Genomic DNA, 18,507 nt, shown 5'->3' with positions numbered 1-18,507 from the left:
TTGGTTTCATTGATTTTCTTTCTTTGTTTTTCTGGCTTTATTTCATAGATTTCTGCTCAGGTTTTTTGCTCTGCTCAGGTTTTTTGCTCTGCTCTTCTCTTTGCTCTGAGTTTATATTGCCTTTCTTTTTCTAGTTTCTTAAGGTGAATTCTCGTTAGAGCATTGATTTGAGACCATTCTTTTCTTCTTAATGTAAACTTATTTTTTTGAAGTTAACATAACCTCAAGATTTTATTTCCCTTATAATAAAACAAAAGGTGAAGCCCAGAACGGGATGATTTGGCCTCTTCTCTTGTTGTCTCTTCCCAGTTCATAATGCATGCATCTATCAATAGCTGGCATTCTTTTAGATGTATAATAGGGCTTAAGCATTCAAGCCTTAGCACAATTTTCTTTGTAGTTTTAGCCTTTGCCGGAAAATCCACTTAGCCTGCTCACCATAGCCACTCTACTTCCTGTGGTAACACTGCTTTCCTGGGACAGGCCAGAATCCTTGCCCTTCTTGTACCATGTCATTTTGTGGGGTTGTGCAAGTCACACTTCTTATAGAAAGTCTAGTGGGTCTTAGGAATGTTTACCATGTTTACCGGGGTACTATCCCTATAAATTTTTAATGCTTTGAATTTCCGTGTAAACACTGATTTATCTATATCCCACAACTTTTCATGTGTTTTCATTTTCAATTCAAGTTTTTATAATTTATCATTTGACTTTGAGTGATTTAGAAGTGTGGGAAATTTTCCAAATATCTTTCTATTCTTGATTTCTAATTTAATTATGTTGTGAATTCAAAGTATTAATTCAAAGTATTGAGAACATACTTTGTACAATTTCAGTTTTTTAAACTTTGTCGAGATTTGACTTATGACCCAGTATACTCTTGGTGACTATTTCATATTTACATGTGACTCACTTATAGCCAGCCCTTCGTATCCAAGGTTCTTCTTTATCCAAGGTTCCACATCCATGGATTCAACCAATCAGGGATTGTGTAGTACTCTAGTATTTACTTTTGAAAAAAAATCTGCCTATGAGTGGACCTGTGCAGTTCAAACCCGTGCTTTTCAGTGGTCAGCTGTACTTGAAAAGAATGTGTATTCTGCTGTTTGTTGACTAGAATTCTCTATAAATATCAATTAGGTCAAGTTGGTTTACAGTGTTGTTCAGGTCTTCTGTGTCCTTACTAATTTCTTTTGTGTTCTTTTATTACTAAGAGGGTTGTTGATGTGTCTGACTATAATCATGGAATTGTCTGCTTCTCTTCTGAGTTCTAGCAGTTTTTGCTTCATGCCATTTTGAAGCTCCAATCTTAGGTGTATATACATTTAGGATTCTTATGTCTTGGTGGTGAATTGTCCCCTTTATCATTATGTAACGACTCTCTTTATCTCTGGTAATATTCCTGTCCTGAAGTCTACTTTGTCTAGTATTCATAAGGGCACTCAGCTCTCTGATTAGTGTGTGCATGGTCTGTCTTTTTGCATCATTTTAACCTTTTACTTTTTTATGTCTTTATATTGAAGGTGAGTTTCCTGTAGACAGCATAATGTGTTGTCTTGTTTTTTATCCAGTCTGACGGTCTCTGCCTTTTAATTGGGGTGTGTAGATTACTTACATTTCTACTATTGATATGGTTATATTTAAATCTACCATCTGGCTAGTCATTTTATATTTGTTCCATCAGTTCTTTCTTCCTTTCCCTTCTCTTTGCTAACCTGCATGTGCATTATTTTTTATGGTTCTGTTTTCTCTTCACTCTTGTCTTATTTGTTAAATTTCTTTTTTCTAATAAAATTTTATCTTTATGTTATTTAATATTCATCTTTATCACATTTTTGAACAGTCATCTTCAAATTATGTTATACCAGTTCATGTATAGAGTAAGAACTTTTCCTTCCCCCCATTTCTTGTGCTATTGTTATATACTTAGGGGCTGTATTATTTCAAATTAATTTAAATTTCTTAAGTAATTTATGATTATAACCTTTGAGTTAAAATATTTCACACAAAGTCCCCTTGACCATCCCTTCCTTGGAGGTAAACAATGTTACCAGTTTGTTACACATCCTTCCAAATGTCTGCTATGTATATGTGTGTATATGTATGTGTATGTATAGGTACATATATATATATATACACACACACACACACTTAGAATATGTACAGTTTATTTCTTTTCCATAAAAGTTATACTATGCATACCGTTCTTTGGCATGCTTATTTTACTCAACAATATGTCTTATCAGTCTACCCATATTAGTACTTTTGGATCTGCCTCATTCTTTTGAAGTGCTGCACAGTATTCTGTTAAATGGATTTCTCAGAGTTTTATTATTATTATTGTTTTAGTTGATGGACATTTTTTTCCTGATTATTCATTATGGTAAATAAGGCCCCAGTGAATATCCTTCTGTATGTCTTATTGTGGACATTTGAAAATGCTTTTCTAGAGTACATACCTAGAAGTGGAATTACATTTCTCATAGAAACCTCCAGCAAGAAATAAAGGGGAGAGGAGAGGCAGAAATTAACCCAAGAAGGTGTTAAGGTTGCATTGGGGCTAGTGGGTGTGGTAATGGGTGTGGTGGGTGTGTCAGGGATGTGACAGACGATTTAAAGCCTTGGAAACTCTTTGGAGAATTTAATACAGTAATGGTCTCATCTTTGGAACTCAGGGACTTCTGAGGGAACATGGCTTGGTTACTATTTTCATGCCTTGGGTATAAAGAAGCAACTTATTTTTATTCATCAGAGATAGAAAAGAGAAGGCTGTGACTCATCTTGACGGTCTATCAGATGGGTCAAATAAGTTGACCCAAGTCACATGGCTGTCACAGAGGAATGAGCGACAGTCCAGTGGGCTAAAGAAAGTTACTAAATTTAGAGATTGTCTGGTTGTATACCTTCACTGTTTACATGGGAAGCAAGGCCTGGAGAGGGAAAGAGACCCGCTCAAGGTTTCATAGTAAGTCAGTGATACTGCTGACATATTTCAGCCCAGCTGTAAGAGGCAGAAAAGCAGAAATAGGAAGGAGATAGCTTAGTCCAGCTAGGGGAAGTGGTGGTGGGGGGCCGAGGAGACAGAGAAGCAAACAACATTTCCACCTACTCTGCCCCCTGCAGCCCACTCTCTTCCTTTCTCCAGATTTTTGTGGACTTCTTTCTTCAACAGCATCAAAGAAGTCCAAAAAGGAAAACTAAACAATCCAAATTATAGGATAGAGGAAAAACCCATGTCCTTGTAAATGTTACCATTCTGCAGCAAAACAAACATGGTAGAAATAATTAGGCTTTGGTCTGTGTCTGCGATGTGGAAGATGGGCATAAATAGTCGCTAAACCATCTAGTGGAGCCACAGTAATTCTTTCCTTGAGGGTAGAGCAATGGGTACATTACCCAAATGCAGCTATTCAAAAAGTGGTCTAGATTCCCTTGCAATAATCATTAATTTCAGGCAACAAAACAAAATAAAATAAAGAAAAGAACAAAAGGAGGGGTGGGTCATTAAAACAAAAAAGCTGGGCACTCAAAAGAGACTTCTCACAGCTAGAAAGTTGTGGAGGATGGATTTGAAACTGTCACCAGGTGCTTGCCTACTTTTACAGTAGAGGTCCTCAAACTGACCTGCCCTTAAGCTGACGAAGGATGCCCTTTGAGAAGTGCAGCATCTTGAGATGCTGTCTTTAGAGTTATTGGGAACAGAATATTCTTCCGGTTTGGAGATGCTCGAGGGGAAGTCCCCTAGAGCAGTCTTTCTGTCTTGGGATACTTGGGATGCCTTTTAAAAAGCCAGATTCCTGAACTACCTCACCCCAACTCCAGTACTGGATCTGTGGGTGGGCCCATAATCTGCATATTAAACAGTCACCCAGATGATTCTTATGCCTGCCTGCTGACATTTGGCCCAGGATGGGCTTGCCCAATCATTCTGCAGTGATAATGGTACTGTCTTTTTGAAGACCTGCATTAATTATGTCGAAGACCTGCATTATGTCGAACCCCTTTGGTAATGGTAATTTCACATGGTTCAATCTAGTATCTTTGTTTCCCTTAAATTTCAACTGAGCTCTAGACAATGAGTTTTCTAGATCTTTCTTTGGGCACACAGGGTGAAGAGAATTTTTCAGGATGTGAATGTTAACTGACACGTGACCTTAGGACAGTGGTTTCCATATCAATAAGTTTGGAAACATTTCATGGGGGCAACTTAGAATTCCCGTTTCTATTTGGAGTCATGAAGTTCAAAGATATATTTTATGAGGTAGCAGGTCTTCAGGTTTTAAAGATAGTTATGTTGTTATTGGTGTTCCAGACCTAATCCCTTTTTCCGAATCTCTACAAACACACTGGGAGGGGTTTCTCCCCGTATTGCAGATAAGGATTTAAGATGTAAACCTCTTCTGGAATGAGGCAGGAAAATCAACTCTTCAATCAGTCAACACAAAACTCCCAGTAATGAATTGAGAGGGCCAGGATCACAGACATAATAATTGGGAGAATTAAGCTTTGAATGTATGTCTTTTGGAAGAATCCTGGTGCTGTAAAAAAAGAGTATGAATTAAATTCAACTTTGATCCTAAATTAGGATTGCTAGTTACTAGTTAGTTATGTGACCCTGGTCCAATCAAGTAATCTCCTAGAGCTATCTGCATCTCTAAAACAAAGAGAATTACATTTTGCTGAGCTGGTGGGGTTGGGGCTCCTGCTGTTTCCGGAGAAGGTGTGTGACACCCTCAGTGCAGTGCAGTGCATGCCCATAGGTGGTGCTAAGTAATGGTTATGATTAGTGAATTCCAGGCTGAAGTTTTATTTTTCCACAGATGCACGGCAGCCTCTCAGGTCTCCCAGCCTGTTAGACCAGTTGCAACTCTTCCCCTCCTCCCCCCACCATCCCCTTCACATGTGCAACTGCCCTGGGGCATTTATCCTCCAGGGGATAATTCTCCATGAAGCTGGCACATCTGTCATGGGCACTAGTAGGTGCCAGCAAAGGCTAAGCTTTCAGAAGGGCTCCTTCATTTGATTTTTATCATTCTTCCATCCCCCCAGTGTGACTCATGAAAGCCCAGACTTCCTTTCCTTTCATCCGGAGTGATCTCTGACTCTCACAGCCTTTCTTGCTTGCCATTCTGAGCCTGGGAGAAAATGCTCAGGGTTACACTGTCAAATATCAATGAAGAAAGAGCTCCTATGTTGGGCATCCTTGTAACAAAACTAATAAACACCAGTGTAGGGACTTCCCTTGTGGCTCAGTGGTTAAGAATCTGCCTGCCAATGCAGGGGTCACGGGTTTGAGCCTGGTCCGGGAAGATCCCACATGCCACGGAGCAACTAAGCCCATGCACCGCAACTACTGAGCCTGTGCTCTAGAGCCCGTGAGCCACAACTACTGAGCCCACGTGCCACAATTACTGAAGACCACGCACCTAGGGCCCATGCTCCACAACAAGAGAAGGCACCGCAATGAGAAGTCTGCACACCACAACGAAGAGTAGCCCCCGCTCGCCGCAGCTAGAGAAATCCTGCGTGCAGCAACAAAGACCCAACACAGCCAAAAATAAATAAATAAATTTATAAAAAAAACAAACCCCAAAAACACCAGTGCTACATTTGGACAGAACTTTACAGTGTGCCATGTACTTTCATATCCATTAGCTCATTTAATAGTTGCAAACTTCTGGCAAGGTAGTGTGATGGTTAAGGGTTAGGCTCTGGAATCTGCAGATTGCTTTTAAATTCCCATCTTCACCTCTTCTCAGCTGAGTCATCTTGGGCAAGTAACTTAGCATCTCTGAACGCTGTAGGTTTAAGCGGAAAGTACTCAGAACATGGTCATAAGTGCCCAATAATTGTTAACTATTACTTCTATCATGCCCATTTTACCACATGACCTCAAGTTTTTCTGTAACCTCACCATTGGTCCTTAACCTAAAGGGTCAAACCTCACTTTCTTTGCTTTTCCTCTTATCCCCCTGCCTCCACACTCTCCTCAGTTTTGCTCCCCCCTCACACATAGCCTACAGTGAACTTTCCTTTTTCTTTTTGATAAACTTAATTAATTAATTAATTAATTAATTTTTGGCTGCGTTGGGTCTTCGTTGCTGTGTGCGGGCTTTCTCTAGTTGTGTCGAGTGGGGGCTGCTCTTCTTTCTGGTGTGCGGGTTTCTCACTGCGGTGGCTTCTCTTGTTGCGGAGCACGGGCTCTAGGCACATAGGCTTCAGTAGTTGTGGCTCGTGGGCTCTACAGCACAGGCTCAATGGTTGTGGTGCACGGGCTTTGTTGCTCTGTGGCATGTGGGATCTTCCCGGTCCAGGGCTGGAACCCACGTCTCCTGCATTGGCAGGCGGATTCTAAACTACTGTGCCACCAGGGAAGCCCAATTTTCCTTTTTCTGTTCAGCACAGGCTATCTCAGGCCTTTGCATGGGCTGTCATGTCTGTCCTGAGCCCACATACTGAATCCTGGTAAATACCTACTCATCCTTCAAGTAGACTGACTCCCTTTTATCGCCAGGCTCCCAGGTTGCTTTCTGCACACCTTGATTATAACAAGACTGAGATTGTCTCTTTTCCTAATTTATCTATTCATTAGACTGAGTGCTCCCTGGGGAAAGGGATCATATCTTCTCACTTGTATAACTCCTGTCCCTGATATCTGTGATGTGCCAAATGAATGTTGGTTTGAATGAACAAGTATTATAGAATTCATCAATCCACCTAAAACTGTGTTAGATAAGCATTCAAGTTACTGAACCCAGAGGCTGTGGAGACAGTCCTGAAACCTAGGCTCCAGCTCCTAGTCCCCAAGCTCTCTGGGCATCCCCCAGGCTGCCTCTCATTGTGGTCTCCTGACATTGCTGTGTAATTTTTCCAACCAAGCTGGACACGGAAAGAAAGAAAAAAAACAACTAATCATATGAAAGCACTAGACTTCATAGTTACAGGCCCAGTAGAGGTTTCCAGATGACGGCAAGCAGGCAGTATGCAAAGGCCTGCTTTTAATGTATCAGAAAAGACAAAATTATAGTGTGCCTGCCTTTCATGTGCTGCCTGTTTCGTCTTGCTGAATAAAAGGGAAACTCTGGCTCCAGGCTGATTTTCATTTACAAAAATAGACTAAATTCTAACCTTAAATTATCAAAAGTGCCATATACTTGACAAGCAGCTAAGCAGAGAGCAGAAACTGCCAAGTTAGTAATTAAACAGAGGTTAAGTCAAATTAAAAGAGACAGACATTCTTGTCTGGCAGTCAGAACAGAGGCCTGGAGAACCCCAGATCTGGCCCTGGTACCTGCATGTGTCAGAGTGAAGACTTGATGTGCAACCATGGTTGCCAAGGAGAGACCCCCATGGGCTCCCTCCACCCCCGTCTGACTTCCTGGAAGGTCTTCTAATGCGAGAACCGGGGATGTGTTCTTGTTGAGAGGTGGGATCAGGGGAGGGTAGGCCTGAAAGGAGTCAGGAGGAGGCTGAGGGGACCCAGCTCTCCTCCATTTTCAGAATTTGTTTCCAAATATTATAAGGGACCATGGAAGAGTTTTTTAAATATAAAATGATTATAGCTTAGGATCTCTTATAAGTACTTCAATATAAATTTTTCATTTACTCAAAATATATTGAGTGCTCACAACCGTGGACCAAGCTAAGTCCTAGCCTTGGGTTGTTGACATGCTGGTAGAGGAAGGCAGACAATAAACAAGCAAATAAATGCATAGTATTTCAGGTGGCTCTAAGTGACATGGGCATAACTATAGTAAAGGAGGAGGATAGGGAGATCAGGAGTAGGAGAGAAGGGAGTGGGGGAGAAGGGGAAGATGGAGTTGCTATTTATATTAGGCAATCAGGAGAGGCCTTTCTGATAAGGTGATATTTGAGCAGAAATCTACAAGGGGAAGAGAATTTCTGGCAGAAAGAACAGCAAGTGTAAAGGTCTTGAGGTGGAGGAGTGTTTAGCAAGTTTGAGGAAAAGCAAGGATCTCAGTGTGGTCAGATCGTGGCAAGCAAAGAGGGCGTGGTAGGAGATGAGGTTTGAAAAAGATTAAGGGCTAGATCATGTAGGCATTCTAAGAACACTGGCTTTTATTCTAAGTTAAAAATGAAGGCTTTTGAGAAGATCTTACATGATTTACAAGGGTCACTTTGGGCTGCTGTGTTGAGAGTAGAATGTAGGGAGATGAGAATAAACAGCAAAGGGAGACACAATTGTGGTTTAGGTCAGGTGGTGGTAAAAAGTGGTTGGATTCAGAATAACTTCTGAAAGTAGATCTTGTTTGATTTGCCGATAGTTCGGATCTAGGATGTTAAAGAAAGAAAGGATTCAAGGATGACTTCAAGGATTTTGGCCTGATCAAGAGGGATGATGGAGTTCTGTTTTAACGAGATGGAAAGACTGTAGGAAGAATAGGTCTGGGAGATGGAATACAAATCAAGAATTTGTATTTGGATATGATAATTCTGAGATGCATATTATACTGCTATTACAAGTATTGCGAAGAAGCACAGCTCTGGGAATCAATCGGAATGCAATTTTAATTTTGTTTCCTAATGTCCCTTTAACATTGATTCAGTGGAGGAACAGTTTTCCCTGCCATTGGGTGAAAACTCTGGCAGGCATCATGATTTTTCTGGTCACTCTTAGGTATCAGAAAGTCCCGTGGTTCTCCTTAAGTAGGAATCCAGACACTTGATTCAGAAACAAGAATGTCCAGTTCAGTTTGTTACTTAATACTTACATCTTCATTAAAAGGTCATGTTTCTTCTGCTTCCAACTTCCTCCACCTTAGCAGGTTAGTTACCCCCACTGGGGAAGAAGTTATGGCTGGCTTTTTTCCCTTTCTTGCTCATCATCTCATTAGCTATGGTTTCAGCTGCTCCAGAGTTGGTGTCAACACTCCACTAGGAGGGTAGATGGGAAAGAGATCAGAAAGTTCTTACTTGACTGGGACTGTCCTAACATGATTTTAACTTTCTCTGGGGCTGGCTAATATTTAATGCTGTGTCTTCCTTGGTTCTTTTGTAGATTCTGTGGAGGCTCCACTGCTGTGGCTTCTCTTTTGGCAACTCCACTGGTGTGGGTGATGTATCCTATTCCTCCAGCTGCCGTGGGTTTTCCCGCAGCTCATTCCACGCAAGCTTTCTCATTTACAGTCCCATCACCCCACCAGGCAAAACACTTGAGCTGGGATGATAAGGCTCTTGCTGACTCTCCTGTGTGGCTCACCTCCTGTGCACAGGAAGTATATACCCTGTGCCTTGGCTATTCCCAGGGGAATCTCTTCTCTGCTGCAACCCACTGCTTTAGCAACCTCTCACCTTTAGATTCCCCAGTTGGGGTGGGGGGTCAGACTCCAGTTAATTAAGCAGCTCTCCCCACGCCCTTTCTTCAAACTACAGGGAACGCATATCAGCTCTCTGAGTTATCTCCTATCACTAGGTCTGAGCTGAGGGGTCTTCCCCCGTCCTTTCCATTCTCCAGGGAGAGGAGCTATTCACAGCACAGCTTTCTTCAAAGAAAACCTTTTACAAATTCTCCCTCCCTTCAATCTCCGGTAATGGGACCATTTTATGGCATTGATTACAGTGAGGGGTCCAAGTTAAACTGTTCTTAGATAACCACTTTGAAAATATTGATTTGCATCAGCCCCGTACTTTAGTATTTGATATCTAGTGTATTGAAACCGTGATCTAAACTCCCCCCCCCTTTTTTTTTTGCGATACATGGGCCTCTCACTGTTGCGGCCTCTCCCGTTGCGGAACACAGGCTCCAGACGCGCAAGCTCAGTGGCCATGGCTCACGGGCCTAGCCGCTCCGCGGCATGTGGGATCTTCCCGGACCGGGGCACGAACCTGTGTCCCCTGCATCGGCAGGCGGACTCTCAACCACTGCGCCACCAGGGAAGCCCTAAACTCCCTTTTTAACATCTTGGTACACTTTTAAAATTTGAGAGTCAACAGCATATGAATTGTGCTTAAAAGTCATGAGATTAGAGGACGTCACCTATGGTGCGAACGGCAAAAAATATCTGACGACTGAGCCCTTTCATAAGTTAGAAATGAAGAACCAGCAAAGGATACTGAGAAGGAGCACTCAGAATTTGCCCTGTTTCTGGATTGGCTTTAAAAAAAGAAAAAAAACACTTTAGGCCCTTAGAACTCATCCTCCATTCTGAATTACAATCAATACTCCAGCAATGGCTTTTCCAATAGTGAATTTTCCATTTTTCCTGATGCCACTCTTCATATGTAAATGTCTTTGGCATTTACAAAGTGTCCGTTATTTCATTTCAACTACCTTATACCCCTGTGAGGAAGGTTTCATTACAGATGGGGAAACTGAGGGCCAAAGAACTTTAATAGGTTTTCCCAAGGTTCAAGGAGTAAGAGGCAGAAGATGGATTTGAGTTCAGGTCTTTGGCTCCAGGTTTTGAGCTCTTTCTTTCGTAGCCACCTTAGAGACACTCAGGACAATCATAGCTTTTTAAGGTTTTGCTAAAGTAGACTATTTAATAAATGTGTGGCAAAGGTTTAATCTCACATGCCAGCTCCCATGCATTAATCAAAGTTACCTGGAGAGCTGTGTTTAGCAGGATTCTGATGTATAATGAGGTTTGGCAGGAAAGAGTACGTTGATCAGTTAGTGATGACTGCCATTGCTTGGTAGGGATTCTGGTGGCATATGTGCCATGCATTTGACATCACTGATTTAATTATTTCGTGTGTGTGTGTGTGTGTGTGTGTGTGAGAGAGAGAGAGAGAGAGAGAGAGAGAGAGGGAGAGGGAGAGGGAGAGGGAGAGGGAGAGGGAGGGGGGGAGGGAGAGGGAGAGGGAGGGAGGGAGGGGAGAGAGAGAAAGAGAGATACAGATGTTCTCTGGAACAGTTGTAGTTTCTCAAAACACATTAAGAGAATGGGAAAATAAAGAAAGAGCAGCCTAAAGCCATATTGGGTTACTGGAGATGACAACATTGTATACATGCATTCTGAGAGCACACATTTTTAAAGATGTGGTGCTGGCAAAGGAAATAGGCTGAACTCTGAACAGCCTTGCAAATAAATAAAACTAGCCACTGTTCCCCAGCATTTTTCTCTCCCAATTCTTATTTTGAGTAATTTTTAGCTAGCAGAAAAGTTGAAAGAGTAGTACGATGAATGCCCATATATCATTTTCCTAGATTTCCATCATTCATCATTTCCTAGTTAACATTCTCTCTCTGCTTTTATTCTGAATTATTTGAAAGTAATTTAAAAAATTCACAACACTAAAGCATTCATTTCTTAAGAACAAAGACATTCTCCGACATAATCACAGTACCATTATCATACCTGCAAAAATAATACATAGGCCATATTTAAATTTCCCTAGTTGTCCCTAAAAGTGGGATCAGATTGAATGTACTGCTTTTTGTTCAGACTTTATTTTGGTAAGTGACATATTGTAAGATTTTTCACTTCATTGATAAAATGTCCTTCAAAAATGACCATGTGGGACTTCCCTCGTGGCGCAATGGTTAAGCCTCTGCGCTCCCAATGCAGGGGGCATGGGTTCGATCCCTGGTCAAGGACCTAGATCCCACATGCATGCCACAACTAAGGAGCCCGCCTGCCGCAACTAAGACCTGGCACAACCAAATAAATAAATAAAATAAATATTTAAAACAAACCCCAAAATGACCATGTTATTTCATTACCTGGATAGAGTACGCTTTATTTTACTAGCCCTTTACTTTTGTGCATTTAGTCTATTTTCTATTTAGTGATTGCTGTCGTAAATGCTGTTGCAATGAACATCATGGGCACATGGTGCATTGGCCTCAATATATATTCCAACCTCTTTTTTAGGGTCTTCCTATACCGAGAAGACTAAAACTTCCCCAGCCTGCCTTGCAGTTCAAGTTCTAGATGTAATTTAGATTCCACCAATCACTTGCACCTACATAAGATCTGGAAGGCAAAAGCATGAGGTAGAGGTCATGCATTTGTTGCCCCTGTGCTTTTCCTGGAAAGTAAGGCCATTTATTGTTATTTTTTTTCCTGCAGTGCTAGGAACTAATACTCAGTTCATTTACTGGGAAACTTTTAAGTATATTAGAAACAATTTGTGTATGTGAATCAATTTTTTAAGCTATAAATTGTATGATCTAAATACAGTTAAGTATTTGCAATGAAAATTTAGCATTCATATTCAGATGTGCTGTAAGTGTAAAAAGTACACTGGAGTTTGAAGACTTCGTATGACAAATGTAATATAAACTATGTCACTAATAATTTTTACATTGATTACATTTTGAAATGATAATACTTCAGATATCTTGGGTTAGGAGAAATTTATTATTAAAATTAATTTCATTTGGTTTTACATGTGGCTTGCATGATATTTCTCTTGGACAACACTGCTCTAGATTTAGCTATGAAGAAAATTTGTGTTTTCTTAACTAGGGATTTCCAGATCAGACCAGCCTAAATCGTAGTTCAAATTTCTCAATTTTTTCAAATAAGGAATTTCTGGAGCAACCTATTCTGTACATTAGGCACTGACTTATTTCTGCTTCTTTAAATTAGTGGAGACTCTTGTGTTTGCTCATGGAGGTTTGTTCAGATCTATTGTGAGGAGGCGTCCTCCCTCTGTTCTCAGTCCCAGCAGTCAGTCTGGCAGGAGTGACCTCCTAACTCTTCTTGCCACCCTCAAGGCTTCCTGGGCTTGTGGACTTGGGCCCCATTTTGACCTGACTTCTGGGCTGATTCTATTTGACTCCACGCATGCTTGGTTTTGGCACTTGCTGGTGAGACTCCACCTGGATCTGTGCTGCCTTGGCTAAATCCCACCGTGTAGGACACGATTGGACGTGGCTATGGAAGAAGCTGGATTGCAGGTAATCCACACAGACATTCCTTAAAGCTTGTGTGAAAGTTTAGCACACCCCCAAATAGACATATCTGCTATAAGGTGAGGACTATAAACCCAACAGCTGAAATATATTATAGTCTCAAATAATACCATTTATCCACATTTATCCACAATCTCTGATGTTATCTTCCCAACATTTCATATATGCTCTTTAATTTTCATATATGCTCTTTAATTTTATAGTTGTATTCACAGTTGGAAATACAGTTAACGAGCTAAACATACCACTAAGACTAAAGATTTGCCACTTTTAACACCCCTAATAAGTGCCTTTGTTTTTCTCAAATATATTACATTTATAAATTTAATTTAAATAGTTAATATAAATATATTAAATTTATAAATCCCACACCTCTTGTCAATAGAATTAATATTTTCACTTTTTTGCACTGTCTAGGTGGTACCATGATTTTTTTTAAATTTACTTATTTTATTTATTTATTTGGCTGCGTTGGGTCTTTGTTGCTATGTGCGGGCTTTCTCTAGTTGGCGGCGAGTGGGGGCTACTATTCGTTGCGGTACGCAGGCTTCTCGTTTTGGTAGCTTCTCTTGTTGCGGAGCACAGGCTCTAGGCGCGTGGGCTTCAGTAGTTGTGGCTTGTGGGCTCTAGAGCACAGGCTCAGTAGTTGTGGTGCACAGGTTTAGTTGCTCCATGGCATGTGGGATCTTCCCGGACCAGGGATCAAACCCGTGTCCCCTGCATTGGCAGGCAGATTCTTAACCACTGTGCCACCAGGGAAGTCCCCATGATAATGTTTTTGATCTGATATATAAGAGCCTGAAATTGGCAGTTGAAAGTTGGTTTAGGATGGTTACAGTGTTATGTATAAAAATGGGTTGTTGTTCACTTGAGGCCTGATTGGTCCCTGCTGGATTCTTCAATCTCATACTGGGAAGTCCTGGAGGAAGGTCCTGTGTATTTTTTTTTTCTAGGAGAACATGCCTATAATTTGGTGGTGGAGGAGGAGAACTACAGATAAAGAGACCTTACTCCATGCTGAACAATCTGTTTTTATTCCCTTGTCATCCAGTTTCCTGAAGGTCATGGGTGATCTTCCTGGCCAAGTTTGCCTCATAAACCAAGACAATAAAGTGTGTGGGACACTTGCCAAACACATAAAAACAGACTAAGAGCTCTTAAATGCCCTTCTTCCTAGCTCCCCACTCCCTGGTCCCCACTGGGTGTGGTTGGCATGGTGGTGGGGAGGGAACATCTCCAGTATCTCAGTGGGCATGAGCAACATCATATTAATCAATGAGTATTCTATTCATGGTTAAGAAATTCCCACTTTTCCAAATAAGATCTGCTTTCAGTCAGAGGGCAGAAACTAAGATCCCTGTGCAAGCGAATGGTTTATCAAATTGTTCTGGGAGTGAAAGCACTTAAACAGGTTATCAGACCCCATCCTTCTCAGCAGCAATCTCTTTGGCTCTGCACCACAGGCTTTAGCTCTCTAAGAGAAACAACTGGAAAGGGGGATGCCAGATTTGGATTATTTGCCATATGATTGGCTCCCTACTGTTTGCTTTAAACAGTTAACCTCACTGAATCCCCACAGCAGTTCTGCAAGGTGGGATTTATTTTTCCATTAAAACATGAGAAAACCCAGGCTCAGAGAGGTGGTGTATTTGCTGAAAGTCACACAACTGGTCACTAGGCATTGCTCTGAAATCCATTTGCTTATGTAACATTAGGAAAACACCTTCAACATTAGAGTGAATAATTCCCACTTTGTATCCCTATAGCCTTTTGTACACAATAGAATATAACACACACCATGACTTGTGTTATGCACCCATCTCTCACTGTGTGTGGGTTCCTCGAGGCTAGTGAAGGGGGCAGATACTTTTGGTTCTCCCATCAGCCACTCTTTTCCTCTTCTCTGCCAGTAAGTCTTATTGCCCAGAATGTAGTCAGATGACCATAGTTAGTTGCAAGGAAGCCTGGGAAGTAGTCTTCCAGCCTAAGTGGGCCATTTCTGCCCTTAATAAAAATTGGGTTCTATTGCTAAGGAAGGGAGTTTGGATATGGGGTAGAAAACTAACAGTTTCTGCATAGTGTATGTCAACTGAAAAAAAACTGCACAACCTAAAAGTTGAGAAAAGTATGTTTTATTTGGTGGTCTTTCTGAGGACTTCAAGCCCGGAAGACAGCCTCTCAGATCGCTCTGAGGGACTGTTCTGAAGAGGTAAGGGAGGAGCCAGGATATATATGGAGTTTTGCAACAAATACCAGATAATCAAAAGATTACCATTAATTGAAGAAAACCAGATATCTCAAGTTAATGAATTTAGCGCTTTTCTATGTATGGGAAGATGCAACAGTCTGGGCTCATTGAAACCATTCCTTTGATATGCACCTTAGCTATTTAGGGCCAGTATCCAGTTCTTTCGCATCCAGAGTTCCCTAACCATTGGGTGCACCGTTGAAGGTGGCTGCAGCGACTGAGGGCTTGGCAGTGGGCAGCCCAGTTTTTCTCCATCCTGAGTTCCCTCAGGGCTCACCATTAGGGGCAGTGGCTGTAGTGGCTTGATGGCTGCAAACATCCTTTGTTTACTGTTATGACAGGCAAAGTTTTCATTCACAGGTACTTTTAAAAATACATATTTTTAAGTACCGTTAAAAAGGGTACATTTTCCACACCCCTTTCTACTCCTTTTTCCCTTTAACCTGGCCCAATTCACACATTTGTGTTACTTCTAGGCACTGAATTTAGAACCTGGCAGAAACCTCTGTGTAGGCAGCACCCTCCTTTCTTCGCTGGACATTTCTTCTCTGAGGTCATTCTGCATCTGAAGGGGACTCCCAACCACTGCCTAAGTTCTGGAGATTAAGCTGTAACTTCCTGGGAAGTGGTCCCCTTGAATCTGTGCTTGCCCCATTCTTGCTTTCTAAAGCATTTCTCCTGTCTTATCAAGTTCCTCTAACGTGTTTAAAACACAGTTCAATGTGATTTTCACCTAATTTGCAGGAAAATGTCCATTGAGGAAGGTGGGGGTGGAGGTACTTGCCACAGCTATCGCATTTGCCTGGAAACTATAAGTGACATAATGTTATAGTTCTTCAAGTAGAAATGCATAAAACCACCATGACTGTGGTGCCTGCTCTCTTATCTAGCTGCTAGTTCTAGAGCAAATACAGACGCAAGCAAACTGTTGTCTCCACTCCCTTAGGAATGAACTATCTTGGGTCTTTGTTTTAGGTGTTGTGGTTATTGGTATTTGTGTTATGATTAGCCCATTTAGAGAAGAGACCTATGGAATCTGAGTGAGTGGTTAGAATGAAACTATTTGCCACTTAAAAAAATTATTTGTTTGTTTGTGTTTATTTTTCCCAGCAGTTTCTTTGATCCTTGGGAAGGCTTTTAGGGAATTGGTGAAATTTGGGCTATTTCCAAAGACTTCTCCACTTGATTTCCACAGGAAATGTAAAAGCACACATTTAATTTTAGTTCATTTGGAAGTATTTCAGGAGACAGATCTACTGTGGATATAGAGAAGAATGTATAAACAGACAAACAAACAACACTTGAAAAACAAAGCAAGGAATGATCCATGTGCACTTGAAAGGAATGTGTATTCTACTGCTTTCGGATGGAATGCTCTATAAATATCAATTTAGTCCATTTGGTTTAATGTATTATTTAAGGCTTGTGTTTCCTTATTGATTTTCTGCCTGGATGATCTGTCCATTGATGTAAGTGGGGTGTTAAAGTCCCCTACTATTATTGTGTTACTGTCGATTTTTGCTTTTATGTCTTTTAATATTTGCCTTATATATTGAGGTGCTCCTATGTTGGATGCACATATATTTATAATTTTTATACCTTCTTCTTGGATTGATCCCTTGATCATTATGTAGAGTCCTACTTCGTCTCTTGTAACAGTCTTTATTTTAAAGTCTATTTTGTTGGATATGAGTATTCCTATTCCAGCTTTCTTTTGATTTCCATTTGCGTGGAAAACCTTTTTTCCATCCACTCACTTTCAGTCTGTATGTGTCTATAGATCTGAAGTGAGCCTCTTGTAGGCAGCAGATATACAGGTCTTCTTTCTATGTTTTCATATCCATTCAGCCAGTCTGCATCTTTTGGCTGGAGCATTTAGTTCATTTACATTTAATGTAATTATTGATATTTATGTTCTTATTGACATTTTGTTAATTGTCGTGGATTTGTTTTCGTTGGTCTTTTGTTCCCCTTTCTTCTTTTGTTCTCTTCTCTTGTGATTTGATGACTATCTTTAGTGTTATGTTTGGATTCCTTTTTCTTTTTTGTGTGTATGTCTATTATAGATTTTTGGTTTATGGTTACTATGAAGTTTTAGTATAGCAGTCTATATATATATATATATATATATATATATATATATATATATGGGATTTTATTTAACATCTTGTTGTTAAACATCTTTATTGGAGTATAATTGCTTTACAATGGTGTTTTAGTTTCTGCTGTATAACAAAGTGAATCAGCTATGTGTATACATATATCCCCATTTCCCGTCCCTCCTGAGTCTCCCTCCCACCCTGCCTATCCCACCACTCTAGCACCGAGCTGATCTCCCTGTGCCATGTGGCTGCCTCCCACTAGCTATCTGTTTTACATTTGGTAGTATATATATGTCCATGCCACTCTCTCACTTCGTCCCAGCTTACCCTTCCCCCTCCCCATGTCCTCAAGTCCATTCTCTACGTCTGCACAAGGACACATCAAAGACTCCAGCTTTCCTGCTTAGCTTTTGGGCCCGTGGTTCTCGTTTTTATAGTCCTGTGACATCGGGACAGCATTAGCATTTACTCACATTTGCTAAGCAGCATGCCACAAGAAGGCAATGGTTATGAATATTCTCATGGAAAAAAGTGGCCAACGTAGGAGAAGAACTCAGTTTTCTGACATTTGTCAAGCGTTTGCTATTGACCTTAGCAAGAGTACAAAGGAAAGAGCCCACCACTCAGAGCCTGCCTGGGTTTCACTTCTGCCTGCCATTTCCTGGCTGAGATTCCAGGCAGATAGTTTAACCTCTCTGAGGTTCAATTCCCTACCTGTGAAATGGGATAACAGCACACCCACTGCTCAGGGTGGCTTTTAAGGGTTGAGAAGAAGGTATTACTGTAAGGCGTTCATGATATATGAGATTAAAAAAAATTGTTTTCATTTTGACACAGGAGCAATATGATATGCTTTTTTGTGTTCTGAAATGGGAGTTCAGGTAGGGTTAAAAAATGGGTCAAAATAACATGAGAACTTGAAGAGCTTTAGTGAGCAGCAGCAGGGTCTGAATTAAGGATAACTGAAAATAAAAACAAAAGAGTGATTATGTGGGAAATTATGTGGGAGGATTATGTGGGAAAAATATACAACAGTCGCTAATGTCTCTCACCTTCTGCAAGAAGGGAAATCAGGAATCTTGAATTCATCAGGGATTCCTGAAGGGCCAGATTTCCAAGGATAACATCAAGCTGGTGACCATGATTTCTAATTGATTATCAATCTTCCAGAGTATTTATCCACTTTCTGACTCTTCTGCCTTATTGGACCATGCAAGTATCTGTTGAGCATCTATCATGAGCCAGGCATGTGTCACTGCTGGGGACAGTAGGAA

The 18,507-nt window shown here is 40.9% G+C and overlaps 1 pseudogene; it reads right to left on the bottom strand.

Annotated features, from left to right (window-relative positions):
• Nucleotides 1-240: 240 nt before the first annotated feature.
• On the bottom strand, nt 241-2,015 carry LOC111171110 (large ribosomal subunit protein eL42-like; annotated as a pseudogene).
• Nucleotides 2,016-18,507: the final 16,492 nt, after the last annotated feature.

Source organism: Delphinapterus leucas, chromosome X (assembly GCF_059928025.1).
Source record: "Delphinapterus leucas isolate spDelLeu-1000000601 "Yukka" chromosome X, BTC_Dleu_Yukka2, whole genome shotgun sequence".
Taxonomy (NCBI): domain Eukaryota; kingdom Metazoa; phylum Chordata; class Mammalia; order Artiodactyla; family Monodontidae; genus Delphinapterus; species Delphinapterus leucas.
The sequence above is the reverse complement of the archived record's forward strand: the minus strand, read 5'-3'. Positions and strand labels throughout refer to the sequence as shown.